The sequence below is a fragment of the Corvus brachyrhynchos genome, unplaced genomic scaffold (assembly GCF_000691975.1).
Source record: "Corvus brachyrhynchos isolate BGI_N302 unplaced genomic scaffold, ASM69197v1 scaffold116, whole genome shotgun sequence".
NCBI lineage: Eukaryota > Metazoa > Chordata > Aves > Passeriformes > Corvidae > Corvus > Corvus brachyrhynchos.
This window is the reverse complement of record NW_008240221.1, coordinates 9,330,159-9,343,795: the sequence shown is the minus strand read 5'-3', so window position 1 is coordinate 9,343,795 and position 13,637 is coordinate 9,330,159. Positions and strand designations below refer to the sequence as shown.

The 13,637-nt window shown below is 37.0% G+C and overlaps 1 long non-coding RNA gene across 1 annotated transcript; it reads right to left on the bottom strand.

Annotated features, from left to right (window-relative positions):
• Positions 1-1,467: 1,467 nt before the first annotated feature.
• Positions 1,468-6,930, bottom strand: LOC108449269. The gene is made up of 3 exons (XR_001865418.1): positions 6,679-6,930; positions 5,820-5,930; positions 1,468-2,276 (listed from the first exon to the last, which is right to left on the bottom strand). It is a non-coding gene; the product is annotated as an uncharacterized LOC108449269 (long non-coding RNA).
• Between the last annotated feature and the right edge of the window lie 6,707 nt (positions 6,931-13,637).

The following is a 13,637-nucleotide window of genomic DNA, read 5'->3' as shown; positions in this document are numbered from 1 at the left end:
CAATACATCCCTTAAGTTTTCAGAAGTTCCTTTGTGGTACTTCGTTGGCAGTCTCAGTGCTTTCTCTGACTCTAAAAATCTCTCTCAGTTAGAATATCATCAAAACAGTTAAAATTTCTAATTAGACATTGAAACTGTTGTCATTATTTTATTCTTTTCTATGAAACATTATTTACTCTTCTGTTTTTAGAAGAATTACAGTGGTTGTTTGTTATTTTTTTAATTGACTTGCCAAATGGATGTTACCAAAAAAAAAAAAATAGAATTACCGAAGTGCCTTTCTTTCCCAGATGACACTCTTCTCTTTCTTTCATGGACACTGGACAGTGTATCTTGAAATCTTGGGAAAAGAAAAGGTCCTACTTCTGTTGTCTAAGTTAATCAGTGACATTTTAGAGGACAATTGTCTACTTAGAAATAAATTAATTTCAAAAAAATCAGTGATGTTATCCCTTATTCCTGATTATTTTTTCATTTTTTTTTTTATCAAGGTTGACTAATTTAGTTTATTAAATAAGAATAATTTGGGGAACTTTATGGTTTCAAATCAACATAACTCTTTTAACACCTGACTTCTCAGAGTCTCAGGACAACCTGAAGAATCCCAGCAGTTCACACACAATTTTCTCTAATGCAACATACTGCTCTGAAGTATGTTCTGCAGTCAGAACTGAGTACTGTTACTGTCTGATGAAATTACTTTAATAATGTTAGTTGACAGTTGACAGTTTACTACTAGCAAAGACAAAACTTGTGGAATGAGAAGTGAGAAAAGGGCAAGTTTCTCTGTGTCTCTGCCTCTAAATCAAAGCTTCTCGTCAGCCCTGAGTCTCTGCCACTTTCTCCTTCTCACCCCAAACCCCCAGAGACCTTTCCCGCTCCAAAGCAACGTATCTACCACAGACTCTTCTAGCTCCCCATCAGACATCTCTGCATTGCTCCCAGCCCACTCCCTTGTCTTTTCTGCCCAGGTCCCTGACAGCTGACGCTTGTTGCCATCCACATCCACCCTCCTCCTTTATGCTACACGTGCTCTGAAAGCCAAACCTCCAAAGTTCTTCACACTCCAATGGACAACCAGTGGCTGTTTCTGCCAGCCACAAGCCCTTACCAACATTTGCTGACAGCTTTGGAAGAACATACCTAGACATGGGATGGATGCAAGTAAAACTGAGATGGGCCCCATGGGGCAGGGTCTGCCTGGGGTAGGTGAAACCCAATAGCAATTGCCTGTTAGTACTACAGAAGTATAGCAGATAAGTATCCCTTCTTCCTGCAGGCATATTTGAAGTGATGATTTTTTTGCAGTTTCCCATATTTTTTAAAAAATGACACTTCCAGTAAACTGCTGAAAATGTGCATCTGTCTTCAATAAAGAAAGGACTTAATTAGCACATCGTCCCCTCTGTTGAATAAGAAAAAAAGGCAGAGGCAGGAGGAAGAGATTTATTTTGGTGCCACATGAATCATAACTAGCCTAGCATGCAAAGCCTGAAATAATGTTAAAGCTTGAAAGAAATGATGTATAAATGGAAAAGTCATGCCCTGTGTTTAACAGCAAACAGTAGATACAATACACCATGTTCTGGTGCAGAGGAGTAGCTTTCCAGTGGAATTATTCCAGATTTACACTGCGGTGGCTGAAATGAGAAACTGTCCCACAGAGCATATGTAACTGGAGAAGTAACATGATATTCTTTTTCCTTGGATCATCTTGTTCAAGCTCTGCTTCCTGTTTCAAGCTCTGCTTGAACTGCTACCCATGGCTGGCAGTCAGCAAGCTTGTGTTAATTGCTGTACAAACACATAGTGAAACGTAGGCCCATACCTGAAGAGCTCGAAACACAGGAAGAAGTTAGTTTGTTATTGGCAGTATGAAAATAATACTTTTGACTTTTAGGCCAACCATTATCATGTTGTTTGACAGTGTTATGGAAGAGAAGTTGTTTGAAGAGGATCCTGATATGTCCTGATATGTGTGGATGTTTCTTGCACACAAAAGTAGCAAAAATAAAGCCCCAAGCCATTCTTGGTAAAATTGGACTGGCAGATGGTGTAGGGGGGATCATTTGGGACAGAAAAAGAACAGTTTGGGAGTTAAAGCACAATTGTCAGTCTTGCTCCCACATCAGCTGATGTTGGAACGTGGGCCACAGAGGGTGGGTCACCACACTGGTTACAGGCTTCCAGCCCCTCAGCTGATTGTCATGAAGGTAGAGGTGGCAGGTGATGTTTTGTGGTCAGGGAAAGATGAAGAAATAAAAGAGGAGCAGGACCTGAAAGACAATAAGTTGAAGTTTTAAAAAAGGAAAATTTTGGTCTGAAATAGCCAACAAAATGATGTTTGGAACACTCTTCTGAAAGATTTTTAAGTAAAACAGGATAGATTTATATCAAAATTACAAAAGGGGAGGGAATGGAAAGAAACTAGAAGATCCGGTATGTATTGACATCCAACTTGTTTTGATTCTGCCTGATATATATTGGTTATGGGGAAAAAAACCTTACAGAACAGAATGAAATGCAAGTTAGAGTTACCTGAAATATCTGTAAACGAATTCATGACAGAAAAAGATTAATTATAAGCTGAGAACCAGGGTAAATTAGTACATTTAAAGTTATTGGTGTGCTACCAGAAGCTACAAGCTTTAAAATATTCAATATGGGCAAATGCTGCATCCACAAAAAATTCCAGCTCAGCTATAATTGCTGTTTCACAGTAAGTAGATAGTGCCAACTGTTTTCTGTAGAAACTAAGAATAAGACTAAGCATGTTTTGTGGGAATTTCTGTTTTAGATGCACCAAATTTAAGCTCACACTGGGTTCTTTTTGGGTGCTCTGAAAAATGTCCTAAGATTTGAGTTCATGCAGATGAAAACAGAGCAAGGGAAGGATGTGTGGGTAAAAAAAGTACAAAGTGGGTAAATAAAAGTACAAAGGCTGAAACTGTGTCTCAGTTTATTTAAATAACCCTCTTCTCCTTGCCATGTGTTCCAAGGACACTGTGAGGTTCTCAGAAGACAGGTTAATCCTCTGCTTCAGTGCAAGTTGAGCAGTAGCACTCATGGTTTTCTTTGTAGCTTGTGGTAAAGCCAGTTTAACTGAGAAGCAATCTGAGTCCAGTGTTCAGTAATGGGGGGAAAAAATCAGGGTGTTTATCTAATAAAACCCTAAACACCTATTACCTCCTTTCAAATATCCTTCTGCATCTACTGTCAGAGTATGTGCCATTTCACTTCATGAGTGACACTGTATCCATGTCCTGGGAATGTTATCCTTCACAGCTATCCCTGTGCAGCATTCCAGTGCCAAACCCAGCCAACAGAATTAAACCTATTTGCATTTAATCTAAAAGTTTCAGAAATTATTAGCAGCTATATGTTACCCTCATTTATGCCATTCAGTGACTGCCAATATTTTAGATTATCATTAGTGATTTTATCAGGGTTGCCCATGTTAGATATTTGATATAACTTTTCTTTTTATTAAAAAGCACTTAAAGAAAGAACAGCCTTGACTTGTAGGCATGTCAATGCAATACCCCCTATTAAAAGTGGGTCCTTATTTTCTGGTCTAGAGTAAATGTTGAAAAATGCTATACAATAACATCTGTTATTACACAATAGTTCTCTATTTGGTTCCAAAGAGCTTCCAACCCAGCCTTGCGTAACTTTTTTTTCTTCACATAAAACAATGAGAGCGTATGTTGGCCCGTAAAAGACTGTATGGCCTCAAGTAATAAATACCTCTCAAAGACACCCAGCACAAAACCTCATTGTTAGAGCAATTTTGACAGAGAAGTTGCACTGTGGCTCAGTCCAATAAGGAGTTGCTGTCTTGATGCTGAAAGATTTAAATTGTCTCGGAAAGATTTTAAAAGAATTCATATATCAGACAAATGAATGAAGATAGACGTGGGCAGTTTATGAGGTTTGAGAGTACAGGTGCAGTGCTGGCTGCTCTGTGAAAGCAAGGAGCTGGGGTTGGGATTGCATCCCCACTCTTGCTAAAAAAATCATCCTGTTCTAAGGGGAGTGCTCTTTGCTCAGTTTGCACAGACTAGTTTTGGAGCTTGTGTGCCAGTGTGATCATCTGCTCTTTCCTTCCAAATAGCACATGACACAGAGTTTATTGCCAGAGCAGTTGTAACTGGTTTTTTAACTATAAAAAATGTGATAAGTGGTGGTATGTAAGTGAAAAGAAAATAAAAAGAAGCATTTTTATTTCTTACAGAATTTTCATTTATCACTGGATATTTAAAGAGGAAAACCTCATTTGACTTTCCAGGAACTCACACAGGCTTGAGTATTTTTTTGTGTGTAGAGAGTTGTGACCAGTGTCAGCACACATCGTGTCCAAAAGAGCCTGTTGCTGCTACATTCTCTGTAAAGAATTTGTTACTATTGTTAGTTGCTTAACATCTGAAATTAGATGCCTTCTGGACAATACATAGAAATAATGAGAGCCAGATGGATTCCATCTGGCCAAATATAGATGTTTACATCTAAACTGGTCCTTATAAGCTTTCACTGTATTTGGTGGAAAGAAAAAAGGCACTTCCAGATTTAGATTTATCTCAGGTAAAATTAGATATCTAGAAATAGCCAGCTGAATAGCTGTTCTCATAGTTCCTATTTCTCCCCACCGATTTCACAAACAGATTTCAAAGGGGGTTTAGTGAACCATCCACACTGCAGACACCAAAGTAGAAAGTTCAAGGCAGGAAGTCCTGCCCCTCTTATCACAAAAATAATGTAATGCTTAAAGCAGTTGCTATGGTCATATCAAAGATGTGTCTATAACTCCTAAATAGACTACAATCAAAAATATAAAATGAAGAAGAAAAGAGATGGGACACATTTATGTACTTAACTGATATATGTTTGGCAGTGTATGAAAACTCACACATTTAAATAAAGTCCATTATATGATCAGGGTAACAAAAATCAAGCATGAAGCTACATTTTGTCATAGGATTGCTATTCATGCAACCCTGCTGATATCCCAAAAGGTGAAAAAGAGTAAAAATCAGTACAGAAGAAGCCTTGACAGTATCATAGTAAAGGATAAGCTTTATAATAGTCTGCCCTCCCAGTTCCTCTGTTAATGATTATTGGTGTAGCTTGCTTTGTATGGGAAAAAACAGTTATCTGTGGTTCTTCCTTCCTCCAGGTGTGAATACTGGCCTCATACAGATTGCTGTTGACCAAGACCATCAATCCTCTGCAAATGATTTTAATGAGAAACCGAAAAAAAGGGAGATGGTTTTGGTCCTTTTATTTTTTTTAAATGGATGACCCCAAAATAATACTATGTAACATTACTCAACTCCAAATTGAGTAATGCCCGTGGTTTGACAAGAGCATCCTAGTCCAGCTTTCAGGGGTGGCATCTTAGCCAAATAAGTGGTAATGCTCCAAAGCAATGCAGGCTTTCACTAAACATTTGGAAGAGTTAGACCATTAGGAAATTTTTGTTATGCTTATTTACCTTTGGAAATGTCAGTGCATTCCTTACTCACCTGTAGGAACACACCTGGCTGAAGTCTGAAGCACACTGCTGCAATTCTTTGCTATTTTATCTTTTGCCTGTAGTGTACATGCTGTGCCACAGCACACACAGAAAAAGTAAATTTACTGTTCTGATTTACTCTGCATCTTCAGCCTTGACTTCATGGATAAAAAATGCACTGTGACCCTGATTATGCAGTTCTTAGTGTACCTTATGACATATTAACATAAAATAAACCCCTCTGTGAAAACTGACCTTGTTATCTGAAGTATCATAAGATATATTCAGGTCACTGAAAATAACATACCTCTAACTAGATAATTGACCAGCTGACCCTTTGAAACTCTGCAGGTCATTGTTTCCTTAAGGAAAAGCTCTGGAAGTTAGTGTAAGAAGGGTGGAAGAGCATCAAGATTTCCTGCAAAATGGAAATACAACTGAATTAAGTTTTGTCAAAGAGCAATTTTAAGGGACTTTTCTTATTAAAAGAAAAAAAAAAGCGTGGGCTGTTATTTCCAATTTATTCTTTTGTTCACAAAAGATTGATTTCATATGATTTAAAGAAAGAGACTGTCTTCTTAGAGAGGTCCAGAAGCATTATTGGAAAAGCACACCACAGAAGGAAGGCCCTGCGACAATAAAGGACACCCTGAAGTTCTTTTTGTACCGGAGAATCTCCACAATAGATCACTAAAAAATGTTAATGGAGTGATCTTATGAGAAACCATTGTAGAGATTACCTGTCCAGAATTGCCTCAAAAAAGTTCTTAAGCCTTTTAATATGCATTATTTTGGACAGCCAGAAAACCCGGGAGCTGTGGGAGGCTGCAAAGAGGTCCCACAAATGTAAAAAGAAACCCATAAATACCAATCTTGTCTCCTGACAGTTCATCGTTCCAGAGCAGCAACATACAGAGAACAGAGTGAGGCATGAAAAAAGTCACAAACATACAGGATAAAATCAATTCCTTGTATAATTTCAGTGAAATTTTTCTTGATTCCTGCAGCAGAACGACAGACAGGATGAGCTGCTCTCATTTCTTATTTCTAAGCAGTGTAAGGAGATGAAGCATAAAAGACAAAGAGCTTAAACATCATTTAAGAAAAGGACAGAAGGACATTTAAGGACATTTAAGAAAAGAAGGTTTGTTAAGTCTTGCAATTACCTTTGCACACCTGCTTTGAAGATAAGAAAAAGGGTAATCTCAACAGAAAAGTCATGTTCTATAGGATGAAGCACCATATTCTCAACATTGTGTTCTGAACAACTTGTGCTTACAACTCTAGAGAAAATAAATGTTTCATTAGTAGCAGGAAGCCACAATTACCACAGCCTCTGCCCACACTGCAATCTGAAGCTGAGTTCAATGCTCTTGATTTTTGGTTCTACCTTGGGCCACCCCACCTGAGCTGCTCCCTGTTTGCTGCATGGCTGCTTGCCAAGTGTTGTGCAGGTCATGTTTCATTGGCACCCATGGAGATCTAACCCACACAGGAAAAGAGCGATCACAGTGTGGATGTAACACTTTCATCCCAACATAACCTAAAACATTCAAAATTGTTTTAAAGATTCAATCTAGCTGAAAGGTTCAAAAGCAGATGATGGCCTGATTGCAAACTTCCTGCTTAGCCTCTTCTCCTGGGATTTGGTTCAGGCTCATTTCTCATTTTCATACAAGCTTGACTGTCAGTTTTTTATTTTTATGAAAATGGACTAATAGAGCCAAGAAAATATAATGAAGACATTGCTTACTGTAAATTTAATTTAGAATGCAAAATTGTCTGTTGCAATTAAAAAAAATATTCTTTTCAAAGACAGACTTTGTAGACACAAATTTCAAACCACATTATATTGCTGGAAACATTTTTTTCAATGGAAGTGATGACACAACTTTAAAAGGCAACATCCTGAATAAAACATTGTAATGAATACTCAAAAATAGCTACTAAGGGAGGAAAAAGACTTGGTTTTCATATTACAATATGTAGCCTTTTGTCCCCTAATCTCAGCCTTATCCAATCTTGAAAGATTTACAATTTTCTAATTCTATAAGGCAAAAGAACATTCTTCTACCCAGCAAGGTCAGTCAAATCCACTCCAGGCAGTGATCAGTGGATTAAAACATGTCACTGAACCCTGTATAATTTTACTACTGTCAGGACATTTCAATTAGAGACCACAGCACTGTGAATGTTGGAATGGACAGCTGGTCTTACCTTCTGGTTGCTGAAGACATAATTAAGTTAAAAACCCTGGTCAATATGTATTTTTGGCATATCCCTGTTTAACAGGGAGTCTGCTCTTATCAGCCTGATAAAGACACATAAATACTGCTATTTACTTATTTATTTTATTGCTATTTATATAGAAAGCTAAGTTATGGATATGTAACATATATAGTTGGAGATTTCCAAACTCTGGAATATTATCTCCCCAAAATATTAGTGAAAAGGCTGGAAACAGATAAAGAGCCTTGATCCAACTTCATTCAAGTGAAGTGAAGTGAATTTTTCCCGCTGACTTTTATGGGAATAAATCACAGCCCTAGGGTGGGTGGTTCCTTCATCCTGCAGAGTGAACCAAATCATCCCCAGATTATAACTCACCATGTGCTGTAGTTTTTCTTCACTGCTGCTTTCAAATTTCAGGTTTGGTTGAGCCGTGCAGTGGAAGGAGCGCAACAAAGGATGGGTTCTTCACAGACTGATGCTTTTGTCTTCCCATCTTGGCCCTGGCACAGTTTGGAATGTCCTAAGGTGCTAAAATATAACAATTATGGGCAGAATGAATCAGTATTCAAGGGCAGTACTAGCAGGTGGAAATTACTGAAATGGGGTAGTAGTTATCCATACCCACTCCCTGACCATTTAGCCACCTTTGATGTGTTTGTAACAGCTCTAGACACCCGCAAGCATCTCTTCAGCTGGCCCTTAGAAACACTAGAAAATTACAAGGGACTGGAACTGAGCTGAGTTGTCTGCTTTCTGCCATGGTGCTTGGTTTTTAAGTCATGCACAGTATCTCTGCTCAAGACTAATAATATTTTGAGGGTCTGGTTATCATTGGTGGTCTAAAAGAACAACTAGAGCAAGCACCAGCATCCTTCAGTACTCATAAAAATTTCTTTTCCTTTTGGTGTTTCAGCACAGGTTAGTAGTTGTCCTTTTCTGGCCAAGCTGGTTAAGGTATACTGAAATCATGGAGCTGTAAAAATTACATAAGCTGAAAGCTGGTTCCAATTTTTATTTCTTGTTTGCTGTAGAGTAACTGCGTAACCTGTACTTGATAATATATTAAAAGAACAAGATCTTTTTTCAGATCCACAAAGGTAGTAAACTTCCATGACACCTTTGAATTCCTGGAACAGTACTGCACCTCTTTCAGCTGCGCATATACCTGATGTTACTTGAAAGATTGTGTCCAAACATCTGCATACAGTTACGCTCCAAAGAACAAATTTCAATATAAGATTAAACATACTGCATATTTATAAATATTACCTGTCACCAAATTATCCTAATCTTTCCAGGTCTGGAAGACAGTCTAGGTTTACTATAAGGTGGGTATTTGAGATATAAACAGCTTCTGGCATCTATAACTCGACATCTTCAAGCAAGGTACACAGAATTCTTTGTACTATTCTTCAGCAGATGTGATGCACTCTCCTTGCAAGTAGCATCTTGTGAAAAAAAGAAAACCAAACACATGGAAAATTACATCATTATTTAGCATTTGACAGACACCACGCCTGGTTTACTTTTTTGGTCTATATTTCCCCCTCTGTTTTTATTTTTCAGTTTTGACCCCACATTTGAACCCCACACCCACTCCATTCCACCCACTCCATTCCTCAAACCAGCTACCTCATATTGCTGGTTGTTCCTGGCATTTCTTTAGCAGCAACGGGAATTTGACCTCTCTGTATTTCTCACTATTAAGAATGTTTCACCAAAGCTAGTAAATAACGAATGACATGCTGAAAATATTCAAGCAATGATGTTTTTATTTTACTTTTTTGTCTTTGCCTTGGTGTTTCATAATCATTAGAAAATTGTTGTGAAGTATAGGACATCTAACTATGGAAATACAACATCATTTTGATGAATTATTGTATTAATTTTCAGCATCTTATGCTTTTTTCCACATTAAAATATGACAAAAGTTTTAATATTGTAAATTAATGTCTCACACTTCTGTGTGTCATTTGAAATTTGGTTTAGTATTTGAAAATATCTTATTCTCATTGCACCAGCCCTCAGTGTACCATAAGAAAGGATTTGGTAGGCCTAGCTTCCCTGCATCAGGTGATCAGCTTGCCAAATTATGGGGATAATACCAAAAATATTCTGAGTGTTAGTTTTACCAGTGTTCCAGAGTGCCCAGTACTAATTAAACTTGATATCAGACTGTGCAGAATGTATTATATGCAAAGAATGACATTAAAGTGCTACGTGTTATCTAAAAATAGTATTTATTACATGCTACATTTCTGTGTGATGTTAGAAGCTGAAATGGAACAATTAATGAGATAAACTATTTGAAATAACACTCTGAGGGCCACACTATTAGGCAATATTTGTCACAATGTTTTTTATTAAGAAAATCAGAAAATTTCCTCTCTGCAGTCTCATCCAAAAACTTGAAACTGCAACTTTTCAAAACTTAAATGCAGCTGTAGTTTTCAATATTTTTTAATATAAGAGGTACCAGAGGTGTTGCCATAATTCTTCCTCTACAAGTAATGGCAAAAGTTGTGGTGGTGGGCTTAATCTCTGTCTCTTGTAGAGTCCAAGGGGTGCTGTGTTGGGATATGTGTCAATTAGGGATGAATCAAAAAAATATGTGCAGGGTTTTTCATCTGCTCCAGGTCCAGAAGTCACAAGTGGGGCCCAGCCAAAGGATTTGTCCTTATTTTTAGTGGAAATGTATGTGAAGAAGAATCCATTTGAATAGCAAAACTTGGAAAATCATGTCATTTTTGCCTCTTCAGAAGAAACTCAGATTCACTATATGTTGCCACAGGCAACCTCTGCGTCATTCAGAAATATGACAAATCCTAGGCATTAAGCTGTGTTTGTGTAGTTTACTTACAATTGAAATTCATAATGGGAAAATATTTTTATTATGCATTTATAGAATGTGCAGTGGATGTGTGGAAAACAGCAGTTTTGTAGTGCTGATTAAAATGTGAACACTTCTGAATTAAAATTAGGGTTTTGGTTTGGTTTTCTTGAGAAGCAGCTCTGGTCTCTGCAAGCTTTTTCCCTCTATAATTCAAAACACAATTCAGAACACAACTATAACAGAAGACAATATATCCTGCTCTGACTCTAGTCACTGAGAAGGTTGGCATCTATCAGTTTGCCATCAAGACCTCTCTTCAGGGTGTGCAGAGGAATCGCATCTCCCCCGCTGATGCAGCACACCTCTCCTAAGCACATGTGAGGGTGGGGTGAATTACTCCCTCAAAGACACCTCTCTCTGTGAGTTCTGCTTGCAGGATACACAGTGACCTTCAGCTGGCACCTCACCACCAGTCATCTCCTCCACTGACAAACCTAGTGCTCACACCAATTCCTAAGCTGCTGCTTTACTGCTATTGACAGTCTAAAATCCAAATTAGAGCTGTAGCACTGTGCAGTATATTTCAGCAAATTAAAGTAATTAGCAGAATTTCTCCTGGACAGTGTTTTGGAAACCTCTATCAAGTTGGGCTTTTGCTTGGTTTTTTTTTGTTGTTGTTTGTTTGTTTGTTGGGGTTTTTTTGTTTGGTTGGTTTTGTTGTTGTTGTTGGGTTTTTTTGGGTTGGGTTTTTCCCTCTTTCTCCTGAGTGGCAGAGAGGAAACACAGAAAGATCCCTTACCTTCAAATTTTTAATTTCTCCTTGGAAAATATATAAAAAGTCAGTAGTGCAGTTAATACAGAAGTAATTACACTAAGTTTTGTTATTATTTAAAATCCTCAAAAGGCTAATACTGTTTTCCAAAAAATTTTAAAAAAGAAAAACTTAATGGATTTTGAAGTCTTTTTCTTGTTTTTCACTATCCATCAGCTATTTAATATCTAGTAGAGGTAAATTTCTACCACAAAAATTGTTTCCAAAATCCATGGTAATTACTATATATCTACAAACATATATACAAATTTTATCCTTCAGTTTTCAGTGAAGAAATCTGTTCTCCTGCAAAAAGCTGACAGTATGCTATAGTAACTGAAGAAAGAACTGGTTGTCTAGAGATACAAATGGAAGTTCTTGGTAGGACCATATTTTTTATGAAATAATCATGATTCTGTTCAAATTCTACTTGGTCTTAGTTATCATGAGAATGCCACCAAAATTTTCTGGTGTTATGATGAATCTGATTTGAATGGTATGATAAAACTTTTTTTCTGAAAAACCAATGCCCTAAACCGTTTAAAAATCAATAACTTGTGTCAAACTTGATGTAAAGCCTCATAAACACTGCTGTGTCATTTGAATCATGTTATATGCTTAAAAGAAGGAAAAGAAAAACCAACAAATACGAAAACTGAATAAACTGAACCTTAAAAGTGGATGTGTGACCATTACAGGACAAGAGACCATATTTTGCCCAGGAATGAACCCCCTGTTTTGATTTCACAAAGTTTGTGTAGCTCAAGTAAAAGTATGCTTGCTTTTTCCAGACATAATAAAGTTATTTTTTACAATATTTATTATTAGATTTATATAGACTCTAGACTCTTTTTTCTAAACAATATTAAGCTCATAATATCCAATAGCTTATAGTATCAGTGCTTTTAAAAAGAAAATAGATTATTATGTACAAGCTTCTCTCATTTTTAAATTGTGTTTACTATAACTCTGATGTGCTGTTTGTTGGCCACTTACACAAACTACATTTTAAACTAATTTTTTCCAATTTCCTTTCTTTCATTCACCTGAACCGATAATGAATGGATTTCCAACTTCTTCCCTCTAACCCCAGTAATTTGGATTGCCTTTAGCAAGATATAAAACCCAAAACACACAGAGTGGAAAATTGTTGTTGCCTTTAGTGCTGACAAAATGAATGGAAAGAAGGTTACTTTTTACCATCTCAGACCTCTGTGGAGCTAAATTCTCTTAACTCCTCTTCAGTTTAATAGTTAAGGCAGATTAAAGCAGGAGGAGTTTTTACCTTAGTGGATAATAAGCAAGTGGATGTTGTGAGCAGAGATTTCCCCTTCCTCTCCTGAGTGAGCCCTTAGTTACACATCTGCTTCCCCTTCCTCTAATCTCCAATCCACTTTAAGGGTAGCTGAGGATTTTCATCACAAAGCTGAAAATGTTTATGTCTTGAAATCTTAGCTTTAGCTTCTGAGTTGCCAGTCATCGGGGACTGAAGCTTATGGCTGTTATTTTATTGACCTTAGGAGAAAATTGTGGGATTGTAATGACAACACCAGATTAGTAAGAGGCTGCTAAAATGATGCCTGTTGCAGGTGAAAGCCAATGATGATGACCATAATCTGTGCATCTCTAGCTACCACTATCTCGGTAGCTGATGCAGGATTTCACAGAGATTTTAATCTGGTGTGTTTACTATTTTCACCTTGAAAATTTCTGTGGAGTAAGATCACTTGAAATAACTTTTTAACACTGGGACAAAAATCAGATTTTTAAAAACACTTTTGAAACAATTGCATTTAAATATTTCAAATGGAAAATATCAGTCTTTTCAGTTTCGCAAGCCTTTTGTTTCATAATTTCAGCTACTATTCGGTCATAATTAAAATAAACTGTTTAGAGATTATCAGAACAATAAAATCTTTCTACAAATTGGGTGGAACAGTCTGAATATTGTTTTCAGTTGTGCTTTTTAACCCTAATTCTCCAAAGGAAAGTTTTGAATATCTCATTTTTGCCTGAAGGATGGCAATGTGGTTTCCTGAGTAGCTGTATCCCTTTTCAAGCTGGTTTCTAAAAGGTGATTAGATTTTAAGATTCAGACTTGGTTTTGGTTATTTAGCTTGGAAGATTTATAGAAGGAAACAATTCTTGCCTGTTGTTTTGTCTATCAGCAGTTTCTTTTGAGAGCCCCATTTTTGAACAAAAAGTTAATTGTTTCTATAAAATCATATCTTAGTTACTCCTTGGCATCT